General features: G+C 39.2%; 1 non-coding gene across 1 annotated transcript; it reads right to left on the reverse strand.

The window, feature by feature from the left end:
• Positions 1 to 6,106: 6,106 nt before the first annotated feature.
• LOC127078003 (small nucleolar RNA R71) lies at positions 6,107 to 6,213 on the reverse strand. The gene has a single exon (XR_007787756.1). It is a non-coding gene; the product is annotated as a small nucleolar RNA R71 (small nucleolar RNA).
• Between the last annotated feature and the right edge of the window lie 20,732 nt (positions 6,214 to 26,945).

A 26,945-nucleotide genomic window follows, 5' to 3' on the forward strand; every position in this document is an offset into this window, starting at 1 on the left:
TTTATCCATTCAAACAACAAAATTGTAAATAATTTGTATATTCTTTTCCCATCTCCCTAATCATGTTTGCACAAATATTTTCACAAATACCAACCTACCATACAACTTTGCAAAAAGGGCTCCCTTAGAGTACTAAGGATGTTTTGGATGCTTAAAACCTTCCCATTGCATAACCAACCCCCTTACCCAGATCTCTGACATTTTTATTAGTTTTTGATTTGATAAAACTTCTTACTTGGTTTTTGTTCTCTTTCTAACCTTTCCTTTGGATAAATAGAAGTGAAGTGGCGACTCGAATTGTATGTTTACTTTTGATTTAGTCAATAAATCATAAGGTAACGAATACCCCGCTACAAACATGTATATATATTGATGCCATTAGGCACTTATGTTGGATCAGTACCAATTATTAACACTTGTATGATATTATTCTAGATATATATTATATGGGTTGTTACATCTTTGCTCAAGTCGGTAGTGTGGATGCTTTTGAAGCCATCTTTGTGTTGCTCATCTATGGTCTAGCTTTGTTCCCTAACATTGACAGTTTTGGGGATGTTAACGCCATTAGAATCTTCTTGTTTGGAAATCCTATTTTGACTCTGTTGGGTGACATGTATTTCTCTTTGCATTTGAGGAATTTTAAAGGTGGTGGGACTATTGTGTGTTGTGTTCCTCTTCTATACAAGTGGTTTATTTCGCACTTGCCTTAGACACCTGCTTTCTTGGAGTATGAACAATGTCTAAGATGGTCCCAGAGACTTATGTCTCTCACTAATGATGATATTGTTTGGTATGACTCTGCATTGGGAAGCTTGGATATTATTGACAGTTGTGGTGAATTCTCTAATGTGCCTCTCATTGGTATACAAGGAGGAATCAACTACAACCCTGCTTTGGCTCGTCGTCAACTTGGGTTCCCCTTGAGAGACAAACCTAATAACACTAAGTTAGAAGGTATTTTATATCAAGAGGGTAAAGGTCCCCAATGTTTGAAGCAGAATATGATACATGCTTGGCATAACGTGCATAGGAAAGGAAGATCCGAGCTTGGTCCGTGTAGCTGTGTAGCTTCGGAAGCTTACACTACTTGGGTGAAGAAAAGAGCTTTGGAGTTGAAGATGTCGTATGCTTGTGAAAGACCTGTGTCTTTAGTTGTGGCTGAGCCATCAACTCTCCCTAAACAATATGTAAAGGAGTTGGAAGACGCACTCACCAATATGAAGCAAGAGAAAGATATGTGGGAAGAGAGGTTCCATGCTTTGAGCCGAAAGCATGAAGAGTTGTAGCTTGAGTTAAAGGACAAAGACGCGCTTATTGAAATTCTTGAAGACCAAGAAGTGAAGAGCCAGAGAGAGCCAAAGAGTATACCTTCCTCTAGTATGCCTCAACCTTCTGGTGCTTGGAAGAAGATTGTTGATCAACTTGTCCTTGAGAAACCTCAGATGAAGATATCTTTTGAGTCAGAGATTCAAGGCATCCAAAGGAAGTACGCGCCCTCATCCAGATCATCTGACACAGTTGCTAAGGGGTCCTTAGGATGATTAGTTTCCTTTTCTCTTGTATTTGTATTTTGGTTTCTGAAACTATACTCAATGTAATCCTTCCAAATTTTATGAATAAAAAGAGATTTTATGGTCAATCAAATTGTTCCTTGAAATTAATTAAACAAAAACATTGCATTTCATGCATCATTTGCATATCAGGTTTTCTTCCGCAAGATGTCTTATCGGTTATTCTTTTGTCCTTCAGCTAAGCTGACTCACTGATACAACACTCGTGCTAATCAACCGAGAATCATGGAGCACTTAGAGCAAGAGAATATAGAGCTGAAGGATGAAATTGAACGGTTAACTTCTATGATGGAGTCTATTCTTGCTGCGCAGAATAAATCTTCACCAACTCCTGCAACTCGTCGCTAGAGGACTTCTATTTCTAAGGTTGCTACCTCAACTATTCCAGTTACTGCCATCCAATCCGGTCCTTCCATGCCTGCTGGATTCCCTTGGGGGATGCCATCAAATTTTATGCCTGAACGGTATGCACCCACATTTGTTTCTCTGCCAGCATCTAGCCCGGTCATGACAATGCCACCTCTAGTCATTCATACTTTGCCTCGTGTTGAGGATACCATCTACCATTCTGAGCCATCTGAGGCCCCAGATGTATATGAGAAAATGGACGAGATGAAGGATCAGTTACTCGAGCTGCACAAAGATTTGAAGACTCTGAGAGGAAAGGATTTGTTTGGGAAGAGTTCTGCTGAGCTCTGCCTAGTTCCTAATGTGAAAATCCCGATGAAGTTCAAGGTCCCTGACTTTGAAAAGTATAAGGGAAATACTTGTCAATTAAGCCACCTTGTGATGTATGTCAGAGAATGTCAACTCAAACTGATAATGATCAATTACTGATTCACTACTTCCAAGACAGTGAGAATGGTTCCGCTTTGAGATGGTACATGGGGTTAGACAGTGTAAATGTTCATACTTTCAACGACTTGGGTGAAGCCTTTGTCAAGTAGTACAAATGTAAGGTGGATATGGCTCTTGATAGAGACCAATTGAGTTCTATGCCTTAGAAAGATAAGGAGACATTCAAGGAGTATGCCCAGAGGTGGAGAGAGTTTGCTGCCCAGATTAGTCCACCATTTGAAGAGAAGGAGATGAACAAGATTTTCTTGAAGACGCTGAGTTCGTTTTATTATGAACGTATGATTGCCAGTTCCCCCAAAGACTTTACAGAAATGGTAAATATGGGGATGAGGTTAGAAGAGGGAGTCCGTGAAGGACGTCTGTCCAAAGAAGAAGCGTCGTCTAACAAGAAGTATGGGGGTAGTTTCTCCAAGAGGAAGGATGGGGAAAATAATTCAGTAACTTTAGGGAGGCAGATAAGGCCTCATGTCAGAAAGAGTTCTCAACCTCGTCAACACCAACATTAAGTTTCTTCAAAAATCCTAGTGTTTTCCAACAATTCCAACAATCAATATGTTCTGATTCAACAACAACGTCAACAACAACCGTAACAAAGAACCAACTACAACAACAACAATAACCAACAAAGTTTTGAGAGGAAGAAGGTCTCTTTTGACCCAATTCCTATGTCATATGCTGAATTGTATCCATCTTTGGTTCTCAAGAACCTCATTCAACCCAAAAATCCTCCACAGATTCCTGAGCCACTTCCATGGTGGTTCAAACCTGAACTTCATTGTGCTTTTCACCAGGGAGCCCCTGGCCACGACATAGAGAATTTCTATCCATTAAAGTATGAGGTCCAGAAACTTGTGAAGAGTGGTATGGTGTCCTTTGAGGATAGAGCACCTAATGTGAAAGCTAATCCATTTCCTACTCATGGTAATGCTACTGTCAACATGGTGGATGGTTGTCCAGGGAGTTTCCGAGTATTCCATGTACGACGTATCCGTAGGTTGTTGGTGGAAATGCATAGAACCTTGTGTTTGATCAGTGACTGTGAACACGGCCATGATGGTTGTGCAATATGTAGTGTGAACCCCCGTGGGTGCATGGTTGTCAAGAGAGATATCTAGAAGTTGATGGATGAGAATGTAATCCAAATTTAACAGTCAACGGATATAGAGGATGTGAACATAATAGTTCCAGTGTTCAAGACCCCTGAGCGGGTAGTCATTCAATTTGATAGCAGCAACATCAACAATGTTAATAGATCCGGGTATCATCATTGGTAATACGATTAGTGGGCCCTATTCCATATGCATCCGATAAAGTCGTGCCTTATCAGTATAACACCACAATGGTGGAGAATGGTCAAGAGGTTCCTTTACTAGTTGCAGATTCCATGGTGAATATTGATGATATTGCAAAGGTGGCCTGATCACACTAAAATTTACGTATTTTCGACTCCGATTTCACATGAATTCTAGTCATTTCATTGTTATTTTGTTGTGTTATTACTGTGTTTTCCTTTGTTTTCAGGTTTTTACTTTAATCGGAGCCCCGATCGAGAAAAGGAGTGAAAAAGAGCTAAAAACCCTAAAATTCAGCATTTTGTGCTTATGGCCTACCCCATGGCGGGCGCCACAGACCAAGCCATGACGTGTCCAAGTCCAACTTCCTCAACTCCCGCGTTTCCCCACTTCATCCACTAAGGCGCCCCACTTTGTGCTTGTGGCGGGCGCCATAGCCTTGTGGCGGGCGCCACAAGAAGGAAACGGTTTCCTCAATTTTCAAGTTGAAGGGCATCCAAGTTATTTCCACCTTTTTTATTTGCTTATAAATAGAAACGCGAATTCAGTTTTACAATCATCCAAACTTAGAGCAGAGGCAAACTCAGAAGCAACTTTGTTTCACTTAGGCATATATTCAATATTTTATAGTGGTAATTGCTTCGCATTGGAGTGTTACCATAATTGTGTCATCAAGTCTGTGATAGAGTCTGTAATCGAGTTTGGAGCACTTTGGAAGGAAGTTAATCCTGCCGCCATTTACATTTCTGCATTGCAATTTACTCAGCCCTCCGATTGGAGCAGGTTTTTATTACTCGCCTTTACTTTATTTATTTCCCGCACTCGCCTTTACTTTATTTATTTCCCGCGCTCGCTTTTACTTTATTTATTTCCCGCACTCGCTTTTACTTTATTTATTTCCCGCATTCGCTTTTACTTTATTTATTTCCCACACTCGCTTTTACTTTATTTATTTCCCGCACTCGCTTTAAATTATTTACTTTTCGCACTCGCACTACTTTTATTTACTTTAATGCACTTTTACTTTACCATGTCTAGCTAAATTTATAAGGCTAGAATGTAAGGATCGTAATTAAACCAGTAATCCGTACAATTGTTCGTAGAAACACTTAAAGGGCTATTTTAACTTTCAACTGAAGTTTTCCCGCACTTCAATTCCGTTGGGTAAGATCGAAAGCCGTCCAACGTCTTTATAAACTTAATTGTTTTTAACTATTTCAAAAACAGCGAAAGCGCTTTGTTTAGTTCATTAGGAGTTTTTAACATCAAGAAGAAAAGAGATTTTAAAACTATTTTCGGACGCGTTTATAAGTTTAGAGTCTGGTTCGTGAGAACCTCTTTGGTTAAGAAATCCAGGTTATAATACTTTTCAACTTAGTCAAGATACTATATTTCTTAAAAATAGGTTTACTACTCTAACGCAATGCGCGCCTTTTTATAAGTGACAATAAGAGGGTTTGATTAGGGAGTACAACTCGGTTCTGAATACGCGAAAGCGATAGTTCCTGTTAAATTAGTTCTTTTCAAAGTAGGAAACATTGCCCATAAGTAGTTATATTAGCAAGTACTTGGATTATCAATTGATTACGTGAATTACATTTGACCCTGTCTTTATTAATTATATTCTATTTCAATACTTTACTTTTTATTGCACACTACAAAACACTTATTTTGACCGCCTTTGATAAACACCATAACGACAGATAACGATAGATTGACACTTGGTCTCTGTGGATACGATAATCTTTTATATTACTCTGACGCATTCGTATACTTGCGAACATCAAGTTTTCCAACGCATCAAGTTTTTGGCGCCGTTGCCGGGGACCAATTTCGTCAAATTTCATTTTCCTGTTGTTATATCGTTTAGACTTAGGTTATTTCCCGCCGGTGAATGCGAAGAACTCGCAGCACCGGAAGTTTAAGCTTAGTAAACCCTCTGGCGGAACCTGAACGTTACCCTCGCGCACGTTCATTCTTTCATAGAATTAAGAGAGTTATGGCCGAAGATCAAAACCAAAGACCTCTTAAGGACTTCGCTCTACCATCTAATGAAGAACCTAGTTCTAGTATAGTAAACCCAATCATCCCAGCCAATAATTTTGAACTTAAACCATCTCTGTTACAATTAGTGCAACAAAGACAATTCGCGGGTCTCGCTACCGAGAACCCTAACCAACATTTAAAAATATTTGTTCAATTAGCAGATACTTTTAAAACCAATGGAGCTTCTCCTGAGGCAATACGTTTAAGATTATTTCCTTTTTCCCTCAGAGATAAAGCTCTATCATGGTTAGATTCCCTTCCATCCAATTCCATTACGACTTGGGTAACCTTAGAAGAGTTTTTCTTGCTAGATATTTTCCCCCGAGTAAGACCGCCGTTCTTCCAAACCATATAACTAGATTTACCCAAAACCATGGAGAATCGTTGTTCGAAGCTTGGGAGAGATATAAAGAGTTGTTGTGAGCATGCCCACATCATGGCTTAGAAAACTGGTTAATCATTCAAACCTTCTATAATGGACTTCATTATAACACAAAGATGACCATCGATGCTGCCGCAGGCGGTGCTCTGATGAACAAACCTTATCCTGAAGCTAGTGCCCTCATCGAAGACATGGCTCAAAACCATCAATCATGGGGAGTCGAACGAGCGACAGTTGAGAAGAAGGAAGCCCAAGGAGGAGTGCATGAACTAAGATCTATAGACATGATGCAAGCTAAAATGGACGCATTAGCCCTCAAAGTCGAGCATATGTACACGAACCTGAATACTGTAGCCGCAATTTCGTCGGATTGTGAGATATGTGGAACCCAAGGACACCAATCCGCAGAATGCAGTCTATTGAACGAAACCCACTCCAAGCAAGTGAACTACACCCAAGGGAACCCATATTCGAATACCTATAACCCTGGATGGAGGAATCGCCCTAACTTCTCCTATAAAAACAATAACCCTATTCAAAATAATGCACCTCCGAGACCTAGTTATCAAGCCCCTAGATCAAATCAACCTATGCAACCTGTACCACCAAAGCCGAGCCTTGAGAAAATTATGGAAAATTTTATCACCGCTCAAACCCAACAAAATAAGGAGTTCATGAATCAAAACATTCATGTTAACGAATTGATTACTCAGTTAAGAACCAAGGTTGATCAAATAGTTACTCATACCAAGATGCTTGAAACCCAGATCTCTCAGGTAGCTTTAAACCAAGCCCCTCAGACTACACCTGGAGGACAATTCCCTGGACAACCTCAACAAAATCCGAGAGGACAAGCCAATGCCATTACCCTAAGGAGTGGGAACTCTTATGATGAGCCACCAAACCCAAGATTAAGTGAACCCGAAACTTCTAAGGAATGTACCAAACCCCCGGACGAAGTAAAGGAACTAGAGGAGTTTGAAAACCAGGAAGGTCGAGATAAAGGAGAAGAACCTAAAGATAAAATTTACGTACCGCCCCCGCCATATAAACCACCTATACCATATCCACAAAGACTCAAACAAACCCAGACCAATAAACAGTATCAAAAATTTATTAAAGTTATAGAAAAACTTCATGTAGAAATCCCTTTCACAGAAGCCATCACCCAAATACCTTCTTATGCAAAGTTTCTGAAAGACATCCTTACCAACAAACGTAGACTTGACGATCCGAAGCCTTTGGGATGTAATGCTATTTCCGAGGACAAATTAGCAAAGAAAGATAAAGATCCTGGAAATTTCTCCATTCCTTGCCTTTTGGGTAATCATGTCATCGATAAAGCTTTTCTAGACTTAGGAGCTAGTGTGAGCTTAATGCCTCTAGCAATTTGTGAGAGGTTAAACTTAGGAGAATTACAACCCACTAAGATGTCACTTCAGTTAGCCGATAGATCTGTCAAATATCCGATAGGCATTTTGGAAGATGTTCCTGTTAGGATAGGTCAGTTATTTATCCCTACTGATTTTGTCATCATGGACATCAAAGAAGATAATGATATACCAATTCTTCTAGGTAGACCATTCTTATCGACTGCAGGAGCCATAATAGATGTCAAGAAAGGAAAGTTGACATTTGAGGTAGGTGACGAGAAAATAGAATTTATACTTTCGAAATTTCTTATGGCACCTGTGATGGGAGACTCGTGTTATGCCTTAGATATCATTGATGAATGTGTTAGAGAATTAGAACAAAAAGAAATTATAAAAACAATCAAGTTACCATCAACCCCCATAAAGGAAGATGATGAATTTAAAGAACCTTACATCGATGATAACCTTCACGAATGTTTATCCCTTACTCCAGATCCTATGCCATGCCCTAAGAAACCAACCTTAGAACTTAAGGAACTGCCTAAGAACCTGAGATACGAGTTCCTCGATGAAAAGATGAACCGCCCAATTATAGTCAGTGCTACCTTGAGCCAAGAGGAGACGGACCAACTTTTAGACGTTTTACGAAGATATCCCTCAGCCTTAGGATATAATATCTCTGACCTGAAAGGTATAAGCCCATCCGTATGCATGCATCGGATTTCGCTCGAAGAAGATTCAAAACCCTCTAGGGAGCATCAGAGAAGAATAAACCCTATAATGAGTGATGTTGTTAAGAAGGAAGTTCTTAAGTTACTTGAGGCAGGTATAATCTACCAGATCTCGGATAGTAAGTGGGTGAGCCCTGTGCATGTAGTACCTAAAAAGGGGGGCATCACAGTCGTGCAAAACGATAAAGGCGAACATGTAGCAAAACGTTTAGAAGGAGGATGGAGGATGTGTATAGATTATAGAAAATTAAATAAAGCAACTAGGAAGGACCATTTCCCTTTACCATTCATAGACCAGATGTTGGAGCGTCTAGCCAGACACTCTTACTTCTGTTATCTAGATGGATACTCTGGATTCTTCCAAATACCTATTCACCCAGAAGATCAAGAAAAAACTACCTTTACATGCCCCTATGGAACCTTTGCTTATAGACGAATGCCTTTTGGCCTCTGTAACGCCCCAACTACTTTCCAACGCTGCATGATGTCAATCTTCGCAGATTACCTAGATGGTATCATGGAAGTGTTTATGGACGATTTCTCGGTTTGCGGATTCAATTTTCACAATTGTCTTGCTAACCTTGAGAAAATCCTGGAGAGATGCGTGGAGGTGAACCTCGTGCTAATTTGGGAAAAATGTCATTTCATGGTGACCGAAGGAATAGTTTTAGGACATATAGTTTCCGAAAAAGGTATAGAGGTAGATAAAGCTAAAATAGAAGTTATAGAAAACCTAAACCACCAAAAAACCATCAGAGAAGTCCAAAGCTTTCTTGGACACGCTGAATTCTACTGGCGTTTTATCAAGGACTTCTCCAAAATAACAAAACCGTTAACCGGACTTTTAATGAAAGATGCTGAATTCATTTTCGACGAAAAATGTAATGACGCATTTAATCTTTTAAAGCAAGCATTAATCTCTGCACCCATTATGAAACCGCCCGATTGGTCGGAACCTTTTGAGATAATGTGCGATGCTAGTGATTATGCAGTTGGAGCCGTTCTAGGACAAAGAAAACATAAAAAATTACATGCCATTTATTATGCCAGTAGAACCCTAGATGCTGCCCAACTTAACTACGCAACAACCGAAAAAGAATTACTCGCTGTAGTTTTCGCTATAGACAAATTTAGATCTTATCTAGTAGGAGCAAAAATTATTGTTTACACCGATCATGCTGCCATTCGTTACCTATTAAGTAAAAAAGATGCCAAGCCCAGGTTACTCCGATGGATTCTATTACTACAAGAGTTTGATTTAGATATAAGAGATAAAAAAGGCACTGAGAATGTAGTAGCCGATCACCTTTCTAGGCTAGAACATCTAAAACCTGAACTAGTACCCATAAACGATGATTTCGCCTATGATAGACTGATAGCTAAAGTAGAAACCATTGAAGACAATAACCTAGATCCTCATGAGCATTCCCAAAATTCCTTAGCAATAAGTAACGTACCCTGGTATGCAGACTTCGTTAATTACCTAGCTGCTGATATAGTACCCCCTGATCTTGACTACCACCGCAAGAAGAAATTCTTCCACGATGTGAGAAACTTCTATTGGGACGAACCACTCCTATTCAAAAGGGGTAAAGATGGCATTTTTCGCCGTTGCGTTCCAGAAAAAGAGGTAAATAATATTATCGAGCATTGTCATTCTGCACCTTATGGTGGACATGCAAGCACCTCTAAGACATACGCCAAGATTCTTCAAGCTGGCCTATTCTGGCCTACCGTGTGGCGTGATGTCTATGCTTTCATTGTCAAGTGTGATAGATGCCAACACACTGGAAACATTTCAAGACGTGATGAAGTGCCTCTAAGAAACATTCAGGAAGTAGAACTCTTTGACGTATGGGGTATAGATTTCATGGGACCCTTTCCACCATCCTTAGGAAACAAGTATATTTTAGTAGCCGTAGACTATGTGTCTAAGTGGATTGAAGCTATAGCTGCACCCACAAACGACACTAGGGTAGTAATCAAACTATTTAAAAACTATATATTCCCTAGATTTGGAACACCACGTTTAGTCATAAACGATGGAGGATCACACTTTATATCGAGAATATTTGACAAACTTTTAAGAAAATATGGAGTTAGGCATAGAGTAGCAACACCGTACCACCCACAAACTAGTGGCCAAGTAGAAGTATCTAATAGGAAGATAAAACAAATCCTAGAGAAAACTGTTTCTATTTCTAGGAGAGACTGGTCTCAGAAGCTTCAAGAAGCGTTATGAGCCTATAAAACTGCTTTCAAAACCCCTATAGGAACTACCCCTTACCAACTAGTTTATGGAAAATCCTGTCACTTACCATTCGAATTAGAGCATAAGGCCTATTGGGCCATTAAAACTTTGAATTTAGACTACCTAGCCATCGGAGAAAAGCGTACCCTAGACATTCATAAATTAGACGAACTTAGGCAGTCGGCCTACGAAAATGCAAAAATATATAAAGAGAGAACAAAAGCCTATCATGACAAAAGAATAGTAAAGAAAAACTTCAATGTAGGCGATTTTGTTCTCCTTTTTAACACTAGGTTACGACTCTTCCCTGGAAAGCTACGTTCAAGATGGACTGGTCCTTTCGAAGTATCCAAGATTCTGAGATCCGGAGTCGTAGAAATCAAGAACGATACTTGTAGTCCATTCATTGTAAATGGACAAAGACTGAAGCTCTACGAAGGAGGAGACATTCCAACATACTACTCGAGCCACACCCTGATTGATCCGCCGATTCATACTACTACAGGTGTATAAATTCTAACCGTCAAGATAATGACGTTAAACAAGCGCTGCGTGGGAGGCAACCCATGGTTTTTCTTTTCATTTTACTTTTTTCGCATTTATTTACATTTATTTTTATTTTTATTTTATTTTATCTTATTTTGCATTGAGACTAAAGTTTGAATGGTTTGTATTTTCAGGATCACTTTCCTAACTTTTACTGGATGCAGGGTTTTGATGACATGCATGTTGCCTATAGAGACAATGCTCAGAGGGAGCGCTACATTGCTTTATACCAGCGCCCTATGGCACCCACATGTTACCCTGATCAGCATTGTATGGAGGCACTGGGTATCGAGCCTAGTATTCGATTCCTTAGCCACCAGCTCCACTGGGACGAATTTGCTGATGACTTAAGTAACACATATAGGAACCTGACTTTGGAGTTCCTGAGTTCATTCGACTACGACCCATATTCTAGACCAGATGGGTATGCTGCTTTCAGGCTCTTTGGAGTTGAGTACTCCTTCAGCCAGAAAGAGTTCGGCGACTTATTAGGTTTCCAGACTACTCCTGATGCTATCCCGGAGACACCTTTGGGATATTTCCTGGGTAAGGAAGTTTTGGAGTGATATATCAGGTGGCGGAAGCCAGGATCCATCTACACAGTTATCTTATGTCATACATAACCCAGCCTTCAGATATTTTCGGATGATATTAGCACATTCCTTCCTGGGAAGACCGGATGCAGAGACACTACTAAGTGAAGAGGAGATCTTCCTATTATTTTGCGCATCCCAGTCTCGCCCAGTAGCATATGGGAACTTTTTATTGAATAATCTCAGCGGTATCTCTAGATCCACCGAAGGAGTCATCCATGTTGGTGGAATCATCACACAGATTGCAGTCGTTTTGGGTCTGTCTCGCAAGTTGTTGCATCTTCAGACCTACTGTGGATATACCACCATGGACATCGATTTCTGTTTGACCAGAGGATTAATGAGGAGAGCCTCTTTCCACCCATGTCAGTTCCGACTACTAGTCGACAGCGAGGCCATCCACTACTTCACATTGCTAGATCCTATAATGACCAGTGTGCATGATCCAGCGAATTGGAGTTATGCTCTAGAGGGCCAGGGAGAGACCGTTGAGGAGCCGAGATCGCCCCTAGTTGCTGAATACACACCTGCACCACCATCTCCTAGAATCACTGTTCTCTCTAATAATCATTCATTGCAGACACCTGACATACGCACCCAGATTGTTGAGTGCCATAGAGAGATTGCAGAGCTTAGACAGGAAGTGGCAGACCTAACTTTACAGATAGGAGTGTCTGATCTCACCCATGCTACTGAAGCCGATTGTCTATATCAGGAGATCACAGAGCTCAGGAAGGAGATAGCTGTGCTCCGTGGATCCACTCAGGCAGACGACACCCCTAATACCTGATCTCACCATTTCACTTTATTTCTCTTTTATATATTTATCGTATTTGCATTACTCATTTTACATTATCGCATTTGGATATTATATAAACTAGGACTATACATTAGTATTTCTATTTTTATCTATATATGTTTTTTATATATAATTTGCATTTTAATTTTTCAGTTATTTATTTATTTATATTTAATTTATGTTTTTGTTTTTGTTTTAGTTTCACTTTTTATTTTTCGTTTTTACTTTTATAAAATTATGCAAGTCAAAGAAACTAGGAGAATCACAAGACAAATGCTATCCAGACCCCTCAAAGCCAAAAGACAAGCGAAGCCCAAACCAAAGGACCAAAATCTGGCCCAGCCAGATTTTGCCTTGTGGCGCCCGCCATAGGACCTGTGGCGCCCGCCACAGCGTCTGTAAATGGTCGGGGCAGACCACTTTTCTTCACCATTTTTGCAACTTACAACCTCCAAAACCCATTTTTTCACCTTGGAAAAAGGCCATTGAACCCACAAAAAGCTCATACTTTCCTAACCATCATACCACACAAATCATTAATCCACTTTTCATTTTTGATTTCATCCACCGGATTTTGTAAGAATCCAACCTTTTCACCAACCACTTCATCTTCTTCATCCACATTTCAAGAGCATTCAAATGGAGTTCAACGGATCCATTCTTCGAGGAGGGAAACCAGGGGAGAGACAAAGAAAAATCATTGAACGGTTGCAAAATCGGGAAATTTTCCCGACAAGGTATGTTGACGAAAATTGTCTCTATACTTTAGGTATCTACCATAGCGTTTTTAATTTATTAGACATCTTAGGTTTGCATAATTTCTTTATCAACAAAGAACCCGCCTATGAGCGGTTGACAATCGAATTTTTAAGTTCCTTAATTTATATTGTCAACCCTAACACTGCTAGCACAGTTGGTACTGTCAAATTTAGAATGTTTGTTGTTGAATACCAATTCAGTACCAACGAACTAGCCAGCTTGTTAGGGATCCCTCACGAGGAAGGTGCTATTTGTGAGGCCCCTTTGGATTCCGAATGGTCTGTTGAGGTATTTTCCTTCTGGGAGCGTCTATCAAACACTTCCATAAACTCTTTTGAAGGAGTTCTTGCCTCAACTATCCATAACCCGGCCATCAATGTTTTTAGATATCTGTTGGCATGCACTATTTTTGGCCGGGAGAATCCAAATAAGGTTAACGCTAGAGAGCTTCTATATTTGCAAGGAAGCCTCACAAATAGGAAAATTAATTCGGTTCCGTATATGCTCGCCCACATGATTTTAACTCTGAATAAGGCGGGACCGATTTCTTTTGGTGGATTGATTACGTCTATTGCTCGGGCACTTAACCTGAACAATGAGATGGCTACCCTAGACCCCTTACCTCCTCGCACAATTAACTTAAAATTTCTGAGAGACATGAAATTGTGTCGCTCAAGGAGAGAAGGAGGTTATACACTTATGATTCATGGAGTAGCCATCCCATCTATTGTTCTACCTTGCACTAGACGTACTGATATACGTGATGAGAGGAATTGGACCTACGATTTAGATGCTCCACCTGTTTTGGGTCCTCTTCCTCCTAACATTCCTGATGAGGCGGGACCGGACACTGATGATGAATATGATCGGAGAGAGAGATCTCCCGTACCACATGTGTCCCCCCATCATCCTTCACCACCACACACCGCACCATTTTCTTCTTTTGCAGGTACCACTCATGGCTTCTATATTATAGAGGAGATGTGGCGAGACCACATGGCTAGAGAGCAGAGGCGTGACGACCTACTCTCTACCATCCAGCAACAAATGATGGATAATATGAACTTCATACAACAATCACAGCGGAGGACAAACAGGTCATACGACACTGTCCTACAGTCCCTGCAAGTGATCACCGATACACAAGCCCGTCAACAACAATACCACCAGCAACACATTGCTCTCGTAGAAAACACTCAGGGTACCATTTTAGGTCACCTTCGAGACGTGAGGACCGCTCAGGATGCCCTGCAGGCGAGGATGGATCAGAGAGACCGTCGTCGTACTCGATCACGTCGTCCACCTCAGGATGGCGAGGGCACTAGTGGTCAGCAATAGGTTGCCAGGTAACTCTTCCGTTATCTTATTTCGAAACATTGGGGACAATGTTCGGTTTAAGTGTAGGAGGAGCATTTATCGTTTTCCTTTTATTTCCAGTTTATTTGCTGTTTTTAGACTGTTTATTTCCTTTTAGTTGTTTAATTTCCCTTTCAGTTGTTTATTTTGCTTTTTAGTATAGTGCATGAGTCTGACGAGTCACCAAATATAGTAGATCCTTAGTACAATCCTACCTCCCCATACCTTTAGCCCCACCAAAATTTTTTGCAAAAGAAAATAGGTGTTATTTCGAAAGTTTTCAGGTTTTAAGGACATGTTTTGAGTAAGGATGCGGTGACTTGGGAGAACTTTGCGAAACATCAGTATCTGTTTTAGCACCATAAGCTTCGTAAATATAGGAATCATTCCCGAAACCCCATATACCATGGCCTTAATCATCATTTCTGTATAAGTCCTTAGTAGTTTATCTCAGCAGTCAGTTCCGGCCTACGCATCCTCTACGTAGGGGACCGATGCAAATAAGTGAATGATCCAGAAAAACAAAAAAATAAAAGAAATCAAAAAGGCAACTCCAGTATAGGTGACCCTCACAAAGTCATTTAAACCAAAGAATTGTAAAAAATTGCTACAAAAAGAAAAAGAAAAAGAAAAAGAAAAGCAATACCCACTGTTGGTTGGTTCAGAGGTATCTGGCACTGAACTCGGTAGGGCGGATTACGATCCGATCCCCCACAACTACAGTTGGGTCCAATAAAAGGGTTTACACATGTTTATGTGCCAGAAACCCCAAGCTCTGATCATAATCACTAACAGGCCACTCTACTATGAAACATGTACGGATAACGGGCTTAATGTGATTGCGCCTGAATGAAAATGACACAAAAAGAGATGAAGAGGCAGGCCTAGGTATTGTGGGATGATATGGGTTGGTTAATATAGGAATGAAGTTTATGTCCGTATTTGCGGATTAGTGTTATCATGATACCCTTAGTTCACTTAGTTAGTACCTATCACTGCATCCCGACTTGAACTTAGAATTTCTACCTGAAGCACTCGTTTACACCAGTTTTTCTTTTGAGAGCTTTATAATGTTTTGCTTGAGGACAAGCAAAGGTTTAAGTGTGGGAGAGTTTGATCACACTAAAATTTACGTATTTTCAACTCCGATTTCACATGCATTCTAGTCATTTTATTGTCATTTTGTTGTGTTATTACTGTGTTTTCCTTTGTTTTCAGGTTTTTACTTTAATCGGAGCCCCGATCGAGAAAAGGAGTGAAAAAGAGCTAAAAACCCTAAAATTCAGCATTTTGTGCTTATGGCCTACCCCATGGCGGGCGCCACAGACCAAGCCATGACGTGTCCAAGTCCAACTTCCTCAACTCCCACGTTTCCCACTTCATCCACTAAGGCGCCCCACTTTGTGCTTGTGGCGGGCGCCATAGCCTTGTGGCAGGCGCCACAAGAAGGAAACGGTTTCCTCTATTTTCAAGTTGAAGGGCATCCAAGTCATTTCCATCTTTTTTATTTGCTTATAAATAGAAACGCGAATTCAGTTTTACAATCATCCAAACTTAGAGCAGAGGCAAACTCAGAAGCAACTTTGTTTCACTTAGGCATATATTCAGTATTTTATAGTGGTAATCGCTTCGCATTGGAGTGTTACCATAATTGTGTCATCAAGTCTGTGATAGAGTCTGTAATCGAGTTTGGAGCACTTTGGAAGGAAGTTAATCCTGCCGCCATTTACATTTCTGCATTGCAATTTACTCAGCCCTCCGATTGGAGCAGGTTTTTATTACTCGCCTTTACTTTATTTATTTCCCGCACTCGCCTTTACTTTATTTATTTCCCGTGCTCGCTTTTACTTTATTTATTTCCCGCACTCGCTTTTACTTTATTTATTTCCCGCACTCGCTTTTACTTTATTTATTTCCCGCACTCGCTTTAAATTATTTACTTTCCGCACTCGCACTACTTTTATTTACTTTAATGCACTTTTACTTTACCATGTCTAGCTAAATTTATAAGGCTAGAATGTAAGGATCGTAATTAAACCAGTAATCCATACAATTGTTCGTAGAAACACTTAAAGGGCTATTTTAACTTTCAACTTAAGTTTTCCCGCACTTCAATTACGTTGGGTAAGATCGAAAGTCGTCCAACGTCTTTATAAACTTAATTGTTTTTAACTATTTTAAAAAATAGCGAAAGCGCTTTGTTTAGTTCATTAGGAGTTTTTAACATCAAGAAGAAAAGAGATTTTAAAACTATTTTCGGACGCGTTTATAAGTTTAGAGTCTGGGTCGTAAGAACCTCTTTTGGTTAAGAAATCCAGGTTATAATACTTTTCAACTTAGTCAAGATACTATATTTCTTAAAAATAGGTTTACTACTCTAACGCAATACGCGCCTTTTTATAAGTGACAATAAGAGGGTTTGATTAGGGAGTACAACTCGGTTCTGAATACGCGAAAGCGATAGTTCCTGTTAAATTAGTTCTTTTCAAAGTAGGAAACATTGCCCATAAGTAGTTCTATTAGCAAGTACTTGGATTATCAATTGATTACGTGAATTACATTTGACCCTGTCTTTATTAATTATATTCTATTTCAATACTTTACTTTTTATTGCACACTATAAAACACTTATTTTGACCGCCTTTGATAAACACCATAACGACAGATAACGATAGATTGACACTTGGTCTTTGTGGATACGATAATCTTTTATATTACTCTGACGCGTTCGTATACTTGCGAACATCAAGTTTTCCAACGCATCATGGCCCGTAGTGGTCATGTGTTTGGTCTAATTTTCCCGAAGGAAGTAGAAGATGTTGCAACCAATAAGAAGGTAGAGATTCTAGTGATGAATCCTGTCAGTGCTACAGTGTGTCAGTCTGGTGAATCCTGCAAACTGAAGGCTAGTGATGATGATGAAGTTCTAAAGGTGATTAAAAGAAGCGAGTTTAATGTGGTAGAGAAGTTGTTCCAAACCCCATCAAAGATCTCTGTGTTGTCCTTATTGATGAATTTTGAGGCACATAGGGAGGTGTAAGACCCCAATTTTGTCCCTAAGATCCCTCATGGCATCATATCATACCATATCATTGCCTCAAGCATCATTGTACACCTTGCCTCCTTCCTTGTGGGTTGGTTATCCTTTTGAGAGTGGTTCTTGATCACCAAGCATGTTTTGCATTTGTATATCATTGCTTTTCCTTTTACTACTAACCAAAAGTACAAAAATATGTCATCTAACCCTTGTCTTGCAGATGAAGCAATCAACAGTCAAAGCAGTCAAAGGCATTCATTGAGCAATAGATGGTGGCCATTCTTGAGAATTTGGACACCACAATCATTATCAAGACTTCACATGAGCTATGATATCATTTTGAATCAAAATCTCAAGTGGTAGAGGCTTGAATTCCATCAGAACATTTTCAGGTCAACTGGAGGCCTAGAAAGTCAACAGTCAAGTCAACAGTGGATTTGGAGGTGGGAAGTGATTAGAAATACTTCATTCATGTTCAAACAAGTCTCATTTGACATTTCAAACATCAACATTGAAGAAAATAAAGTCAGGTCAAAACTTTCCAAAAATAGAAAGTGACCTATAATTCAAATTTGCCAAAAATGGAAAGGTTTTAACCTAACTTCAACTTCAAATTACATCACCAAAAAAGCTTCAAATGAAATTTTGTTGAACATGAAAGTTGTAGATCTTTCTTTCCCATTTCCAAAAAGTCAAAGATCATCAATTTCTCATGTGTGGTTAAGGAGATATGATCAAAACATGGCAAGGTGTACATTGAACTTCAAATGTGCATAACTTCTCAACCAAAACTCCAATTCAAGTGGCTCTTTTTTGTACATTCTTCTCTTGACCTCTACTTTCAAAATCATGCATTGCATTTCATCAATTGTCATCATATAATTATTTGCCAATTCTTGAATTTTTGGAGGGAAATCTTGAAATTTAAAATTGGTGAATTATTTGAACATTTGGCAATTACCATTGATTTTAAAATGATATTTTAAGTGAAATTGAAGCATTTTCGTGTACTGTTCATCATGCATTTTCATGCATAGGGTGAAATACCAAATTTTGCACATACACTCCATTTTTGCTAATCTAATTACCATTTGGCTAAGCATGATTAAGAACATGATTAGGAGGGGGTATATAACCTAAACCCTAACTGTTTTCAGCTAACAACAATCATAATTTTCAGATCTAGAAAAATTCATCAAAATTTTCTCTCAAATTTTCTCTCATTTTCTTCAAACCAAAGCACAATCCATTACTTGATTCATCATTTGGAAGCATCATGGAGCAAGTTTGAAGGAAGATCCATAGCAATTCGTGCAGTTTGAAGCAGCTTGAAGCTTGAACTCATCAATGGTGAAATCAAAATTCTGTTGAATCGTGTGCAATTGAGCCTCCACCTTCCTTCCAAACACTTGTACAAGCTGCATAGAAGATCATTTGAGCATTGCAAGGCCTGATTTCATTGAATTTCAAAGCTGCACTTCAAGAGGTCACGAAATCGTTTCTCTCTTTTCTCAAATTGCTTATGCTATTGTTGTAGATCTCCTTGTTGTGGTTGTTCTGAGCTTTGAATCACTGAAATCCATGCATTATTGACTTAGTTATGGTAGATTAAAGTTTGGATGATGAATGATGATTTGCTCGATCCACTTGATTTACGATGTTAGATGCTTAGCCAATGCTTGATTCTTGATCTATGATGCATGTGCTACATGATGATATGTTCGTTTTTAAAATCTGGAAATAATGTTCTTCGTGTTCTTGAGCGGTTACTGTTCATCGCGTGCGTTTGTGAAGAAGAGGAAGTTCAGTGTCTTTGGCCACGCTTTGATCCGTGCAAAAACCGTTGCCTTTGTTCCCTAGGGTTAGCGCGCTACTGGTTGCATGGAACGCTCATGCAGCGTTCTGATTGGCCAAGGCGATTTTAAATGAAACGCAGCGTATGGTCCTGGCGCCAAATCAACCATATTTCAAATTAAATAAATAAATTCAATTAATCCATTTCTTGTTTCAATTTTTATTTCAATTTCATTTCAATTTTTAGAAATTCATATCAATTTGAAAAATGATCCAAAAAATATGAGGATTTCTGCATTGTGTCACATTTTCTGTCTAGTTTTTTATGATCATCAATTCTAAAATTGTGCTTGGCCTGGAAAATATTTTGCCTAGGGTTCTTGTACATGTATGCATTTTGTACATTGCCTTGCTTATGCATTTGTGAAATCCTGGTCTTTGATCCAATGAATTTGAATTTTTACATGTTGAAACTAGACACTTTGCTTGACATTTTGGTGTTGATTTGGTATTTTTATCATGTGTCATTGCTGTTTTATGATCATGTGAATGTAGGTGTGACAATTTGTGTCACACCTTTGCTTGTTCATCTTATGTGATGTGTTTACCATGCCTAATGAATTCCAATTGCTCTGATGTTTTGTGTGATGCTTGATATGAACGTTGTGAATGAACATGAATTTTCTTGGAATTATTTGATTGATTTCTGATTTAATTGAGAATTTTCATTTTGTTTGGTCACATTTGAGCTTTAAAATAGTCTTGAACTTCAATTGATCATGAAATGGATTTGATAGTTGATATTGATGTGAGACCTTTTGGATCGTTTCAATATGTGTTTGAAGTTGATTCATGTTAATTTTCAGCTTCTGTTTTGAATTTTTTTCTCCATCTTTGACCCTAGGCTTTGACCTAGTGGTTTGCCTCTCATGTTTGAGCTTTGATTTCAGGTTGAACATCCAAGTTATATGGTTCATGATGCTCCATCATTTGAGCATTTGATGTTTGCCTTTGACTACTAAGATTGTGTGTTTTGTAGGGTTGTTAATTCATTTGAGCTTGACTTGTGGCTTAGGCCCTTTGCTTATTGGGTTTGATTGTTGATATTAACTATTGGTTGTTTGTCTGTATAGTTGTACTGATTTGTTTGATGTTTCCGCAGGTACATAAGTTGCTTAAGTTCATTTTGAACTTGCTTTTTCTTGGTTGCTTAACCACTTAGGTATAACCTCTCTTCTTCATGTAGTCTAGAAGACCTGTCCTGTTATGGGGGCAGGCACCTGTCTGAAGTCCTCCTTAAGAGGCAATGCTTGTGATTGTTTACTCTTTGTGCCAAGCAGGAAAAGTCCTCTTATGAGGCAATTGGTAGATAAAAGAGATGTGTAGTCCATCTCCTACTATTCAGTGTGTCATCCCTTTGCTCACATAACATGTTGATGCATTGTGGATATTAACCCAAGATCCTATAGAGTCATTCACTTGTGGAGAAGAGTTCCCACTTTCTGAACTCCCACACTTTCTATTATTCAAAGCTCTCCCAGGCCAGGGATAAGAGCTATGAGGCACACCCCTCATCTCCATTTCATCTGCTTCACCCTAACTCTCAATGTTAGGGTTAAGAGCTCATATTACCCTATTCCAGTTGACTGTAAAGTCTAACCTTGTTTGAGCCTTATTGCTTGTATATAGTGTGTGCTAATTGACTTGTGTGTTTGCTTACTTGATTCATCTGTGCATATCTGCTTGAGTGTGCCTTAGTGCATTTATCATCATCATTTGTATATCATTTCATAAACTTTGCTTTATAGCATTTTGCTTTGACCATGGAGGAGACAAGCATAAGTCCATTACTTGGCAGTTGTTCCAATGATATGGTGTGGGACTAGTATAAGTCCATTGATTGGCATCTGGTATCATTGTTTTGTTTTAGGAGATTGATGTAAATCCATTGATTGGTATCCGGTACCCACCTTTGTTTGTGAGATTAGTGTAAGTCCATTGATTGGCATCTGGTATCATTTGTTTTGTTTTAGGAGATTGGTGTAAATCCATTGATTGGTATCCGGTATCCATGTTTGTTTGTGAGATTGGTGTAAGTCCATTGATTGGCATCCGGTATCCTTGCTTTGTTCATTTGCTTATTTGCTTTGTTGCCTATTCCAAAGGAATCACTTGGATCATCTACATATGATCTCAAGAGGTGAACATCTAAGAAGTTTTACACTCCCTCACCCATCCACCTTTTGTTTCTTTAAACCTCCATTTGCATGTTAATCCAAACCTGAAAAATATTGTGCAGACATTTTCATCCCTTTCAAATTAGAAGCCTAGGCTTTAGGCCTTTGATTTTTCAAACTTCATTTTCATAATACTTATTTTGAATTGAATTCTAATCATACTTTGACCATCTTTTGTGAATAAATCCTAATTGGTTAATTTCACCCATTCAATTGTTTTGTGGCTTTGTCCGTTCTTGATAAGTTTTCATACATTAGCCATAGGTTTGATTTATCCTAGTTGGTTGATATTAATCTCACCTTCTTGTCCTTAGTGATTGAATTGTAAGACTTCCTTGCTTATTATAGGGTTAACCCCTCACTAGCAAGTTGAAGCTCTTCTCACATGGTGGACTTGTTGTTTGTATAAGGTTGAGTTTTCTCCCGTGGATAACGAAAGACCTTAGGGCTTTTGTTTTAAAATGAATCCACTCATATTTTGGAAATCTTTTAGCCGAACTACGGCGTTTTGATCCTTACCTTCCATGGAAAGGTACGTAGGCAACGGGTTCATCCGTTCAAACACAAAAATAATAACTTGTACATTCTTTTCTCATCCCTTCAATCCATGTTTGCACAATAAATATTTCATAAACACATAACATTTCGTACAACAAGTGTGAAAAGGGCTCCCTAGGAGTACCTAGGACGTCTTGGGTGCCTAACACCTTCCCATTGTGTAATTTACCCCTTACCCCGATCTCTGATCTTTTCATTAGTTTTCTATGTGTAAAACTTCTTAGGCTTTTGTTCGCTTTTTAGCCATTCCTTTGGATAAATAAAAGTGCGGTGGCGACTCGATTCTTTGTATGCTTTGCTTTTGATTTAATCAATAAATCATAAAGTGACGAATACACCGCTACAGAAAAGTGGCGACTCTGCTGGGGAAACAAAGATTTACTGCCTTGGTGGTATTGCCTACTTTTCACCCTTGTTGTATGATATTGTTATGTGTTATGTGACATATTTTTGTACAATTTGGGATAACTGTATTAATTGTAATGTTTGAATTGCTTGATATACAATTGTTGTTTGCTTGGTGATCTCTGTGAGATGAGTTCTATACCCGAACTCGAGTGCACCTTAGGGTAGGAGAATGGCGTAGTCTTGTCGACTTGTGTGGAGTATTCCTTAACAAGTTGACTTGCGAGTCCATTCACTTGGTGGAGGTCATGTTGGATTAATAATGTCACATAAGTTATTTGTGGTTAGGCATTATTCTTTCAATCATGTGCCTTAGAAGCCAAAGACCTTAGTTTACCAAGCCCATCTTGGCCTATTTTTAGGACGTAGTGCGGAGGTCGTTCAGATGTCAGATCTGATGCGATTGTTACGCGATACTACACTCATAAGAGTCTCTCTTGAGAATATTTTTGGAATACGAGTATTCGTTCCTCCGATAATATTTGAAAGATGGGATGATGACTATGGGAACCTCTGGTAGAACATGCTCGGCAGGTTTAAACCCTAGTACACTCCCTTTGGGTGGTTCTTAACCGAGACTCCATGCTCGTGACTCTCAACAACCCGTGATTCATGGTTGAGTTGTTCGGACATCCTTAATATCAATGGAACTTGGGTGTTGATAAGGTATAAACCATAATCCACCAAAATGGATGATTGATATTAAGGATGATTGAGCCGGTTCATGTACCGTTAATATCAATGGAACTTGGGTGTCGATAAGGTGTAAACCATAATCCACCAAAATGGATGATTGGTATTAAGGATACTATGAGCTTTCCCATGACCTTTGTCTGGTGTGCTTTGCTTGATCCTTGAGTGTGATTGTTGCATCCATGCATTCATGCATTCATCTGCATTCATGTCATCAGAAAATCAGAAAATTTTCAAGGAACTTAAAGGGTTTATTTGCAAAATTTTCAGACATGGAAAGACCAAAAAGGCATACAAAGAAGTACAGCTTTAGACAACCCGATGTGAAAGAGTTAATGAATCTGACATCCTATGTATTAGATCCCTTGGGTTTCAAAGCTCGTTATGGGAAGCTTCTGCCTCTGTTGACTACTCAGGTTGATGAGTACTTTGGCTCAGTTCTATGATCCTCTGTATCACTGCTTCTCCTTTCCGGACTTCCAGCTGTTGCCTACATTGGAGGAGTATGCTCATCTTGTGGGTATTCCTATTCTGGATCAGGTGCCGTTCAGTGGCTTAGAGAGTATTCCGACTTCTCGAGAGATTGCAGACTTGTTGCACATAGATGAATCTTTGATTAAAGCTAATATGACTACCAAAGGTGGAATTCAGGGTCTTCCTTCTGATTTCCTCATTTCTCAAGCTACCGTTTATGGGAAGGCCATGAGTGAGGATGTCTTTGAAGCCATATTTGTGCTGCTCATCTATGGATTGGTTTTGTTCCCCAACATCGACAAATTTGTGGATGTGAACGCCATTAGGATCTTCTCTGTTCTTAATCCCGTTCTGACTCTGATGGGTGATGCCTATTTCTCTTTGCACTTGAGGAATGCAAAGGGTGGAGGAGTTATTGTGTGCTGTTTGCCTCTGTTGTATAATTTGTTTATTTCTCACTTACCGCAGACGGTCGCTTTCAAGGAGAACAAGGGATGTCTACGGTGGTCTACGAGACTTATGTCTCTCACTAATGATGATATCTCTTGGTATGATCGCGTGTATGATACAGTTCAGATCATTGATTATTGTGGTGAATTCCCTAATGTGCCTCTTCTTGGTAAAGGATAAACCTCATAACATTCTGTTAGAAGGTGTGTTCTTTCAGGAGGGTAAAGATCCCCAAGGCCTGAAAGCCAGGATGGTCCGCGCTTGGCGCAAGATTCATAAGAAGGGTAGAAATGAATTGGGTCCGAAGAACTGCATTGCTTTGGAGCCTTATACTTCTTGGGTCAGACAGAGAGCTTCTGAATATCTGATGCCGTATGACTATCCGAGACCTACACCGTTGGTTGTGGGTGGGCCTTCAGCCCTCCCTAACCAAGATGTAGAGGAGATGAGAGAAGAAGACCTTTCACGTGCCTGGATCCGTGAAAGAGAAGAGTTGCTTCAGCAAATCAAGGAGAAGGACGCTCTGATCGAATTCCTCGAGCACCAGGTGATAGATGATCCGAATGATACCTGGACTTCTCTGCTTCCTCAGTCTTCCAAGTTCTGGAAGAGGAAGTATGATCGACTTGCTAAAGAGAAAGCAGATATGGAAGCAGCATATGAGAGAGAGATCAAGAAGCTTTGTGTATCTCGTCTTCCAGCATCTCGAGCTTCTAGGGATCCATAGGATGTTTATTTTCCTTCTCCCTTGTAATAATAAAAAATGTTGTACTTCTTTGTCTCGAATATATTTGATGAGATATTTTCCATATGCTATTAAATGCTTTAAATATTCAAATTTGCAAATAGAACCCTAAAAGTTCCTTGAAATAAAAAACAAAGCATATGCACAAGCATTGCATGCATCATTTTGCATAAGTAGGTGTTGTTCTGGTCTTCTTGTCTGTGGCTGTAAGACCCCAATTTTTGCCCTAAGATCCCTCATGGCATCATATCATATCATTCACTGCCTCAAGGATCATTGTGCACCTTTGCTTCCCTCCTAGTGGGTGGGTATCTTGTGAGTGTGGTTCTTGATCACCAAGCATGTATTGCCTTTGTATATCATTGCTTTTCATGTGTTTACTAACCAAAAGTACAAAAATATTGTCATCTAACCTTGTTTCTTGCAGATGAAGCAAACTAGGTCAAAACAGTCAAATCATTCATTGAGCAATGGATGGTGACCATTCTTGAAGAATTTGGGCACCATGATCATTCATCAAGGATTCATATAAGTTGTGATATCATTTTGGATCAAGATCTCATGTGGTAGAGGCTTGGAATTCATCAGAACATGGCTCAGTCAACCAAAACCCTAGCAAAGTCAACTGTGGTCAACTGTGCATTTAATCAGGGATTGGAAGGTGTGAGATGGTTGGAAAGGTCTCATTCATGACCATATAAGCTTCAATTGACATTTCAAAGATCAAGGTTGAAGGATTTGAGGTCAAACAAAAAGTTTCCCAAAATAGAAATGACCTGTAATTTTCACCTGCCCAAAATGGAAAGTCATTCTCCTCAAAATTACATGTCCAAACAAGCTTCAAATCAAAATTTGTCCAACATGAAAGTTGAAGATCTTGCTCTTTCCTTTCCAAAAAGTCCAAGAACACTCATTTCTCATTTATGGTTGGCAAGTTATGATCAAATCATTTTCAGAAAAAGTTGAAATTCAAAGTGCCAGAACTTTTGGATGGAAAGGCCAAATTGGTTGATTCTTTTTTGAGCAAACCACATTTAACATGTACTATCCAAATCCATCATCACATTTCATTGAAAACCTTCACATAAAAAGGTCATTTTTCAAGTGAACCATTTAGAAATTGGTGGGAAAAAAGGTCAAATTCAAAAGTACATGGAATTTTCACACTAAGCCAATGCTATTCACTTCTAAACATGATTTGTGATGTGCTGCAAAGGAAAAATCACTGTTCCATTGGTCTTAAGTGAAAAAGGGCAAATTGGCCAAAGTGCATAACATGAGAATTTTGCTAATCCTTCCAAATATGCTAAACATGATTAAGGCTTTGGATTAAGAGGTGGTATTTAAGCCTAATCATAACAGAAAACTCAGATCCACAATCACAATTTCAGATCAAACTCCAAAAATTCACCAATTCTCTCAATTTTCACATTTTCTCTTCACACTTTTTTTCATTCATTCATCAAGAATTCATCATTGTTGGTGCTATTTCTTTTGTGAATCATCAATTGCAGGTGGATGTGGACTTCTGCTTGAGGCGATTGGGGAAGAAGTCGCGCTGAATCCAACTGTTGCAAATCTTGAGCTCCCATGGCAGTTGGAAAATTCATCATCATCGTGCATTGTTGAGCTGAGTTGCACCTTCCATACACCTTCTACATCAATATATGCTATCTGTTTCCACAATTCCTGGCCAAACTCGATCGATTCCACAGCTGCATCAATCAAGAGGTAAAAATCCAAATCCTCTAATTGCTAAAATTAACACGTGACTTAGGTAGAGTGTGCAACATAGAGTAGAACGCAATTTGAATCATGCGATTTCATCAACTATTCATGGAGAAATCTGGATTTAGAGTTTGGATAGCAAAACATTTCTTGATTGAATCTTTTTATGTGTTGATTTCTGGACAATTTCATTATGATATTTGTGATCCTCGTTGCACGCTGATTCCAACCATATATAGTTTGTACGTTTCCATGGAGATTTGG

Source organism: Lathyrus oleraceus, chromosome 4 (assembly GCF_024323335.1).
Source record: "Lathyrus oleraceus cultivar Zhongwan6 chromosome 4, CAAS_Psat_ZW6_1.0, whole genome shotgun sequence".
Taxonomy (NCBI): Eukaryota; Viridiplantae; Streptophyta; class Magnoliopsida; order Fabales; family Fabaceae; genus Lathyrus; species Lathyrus oleraceus.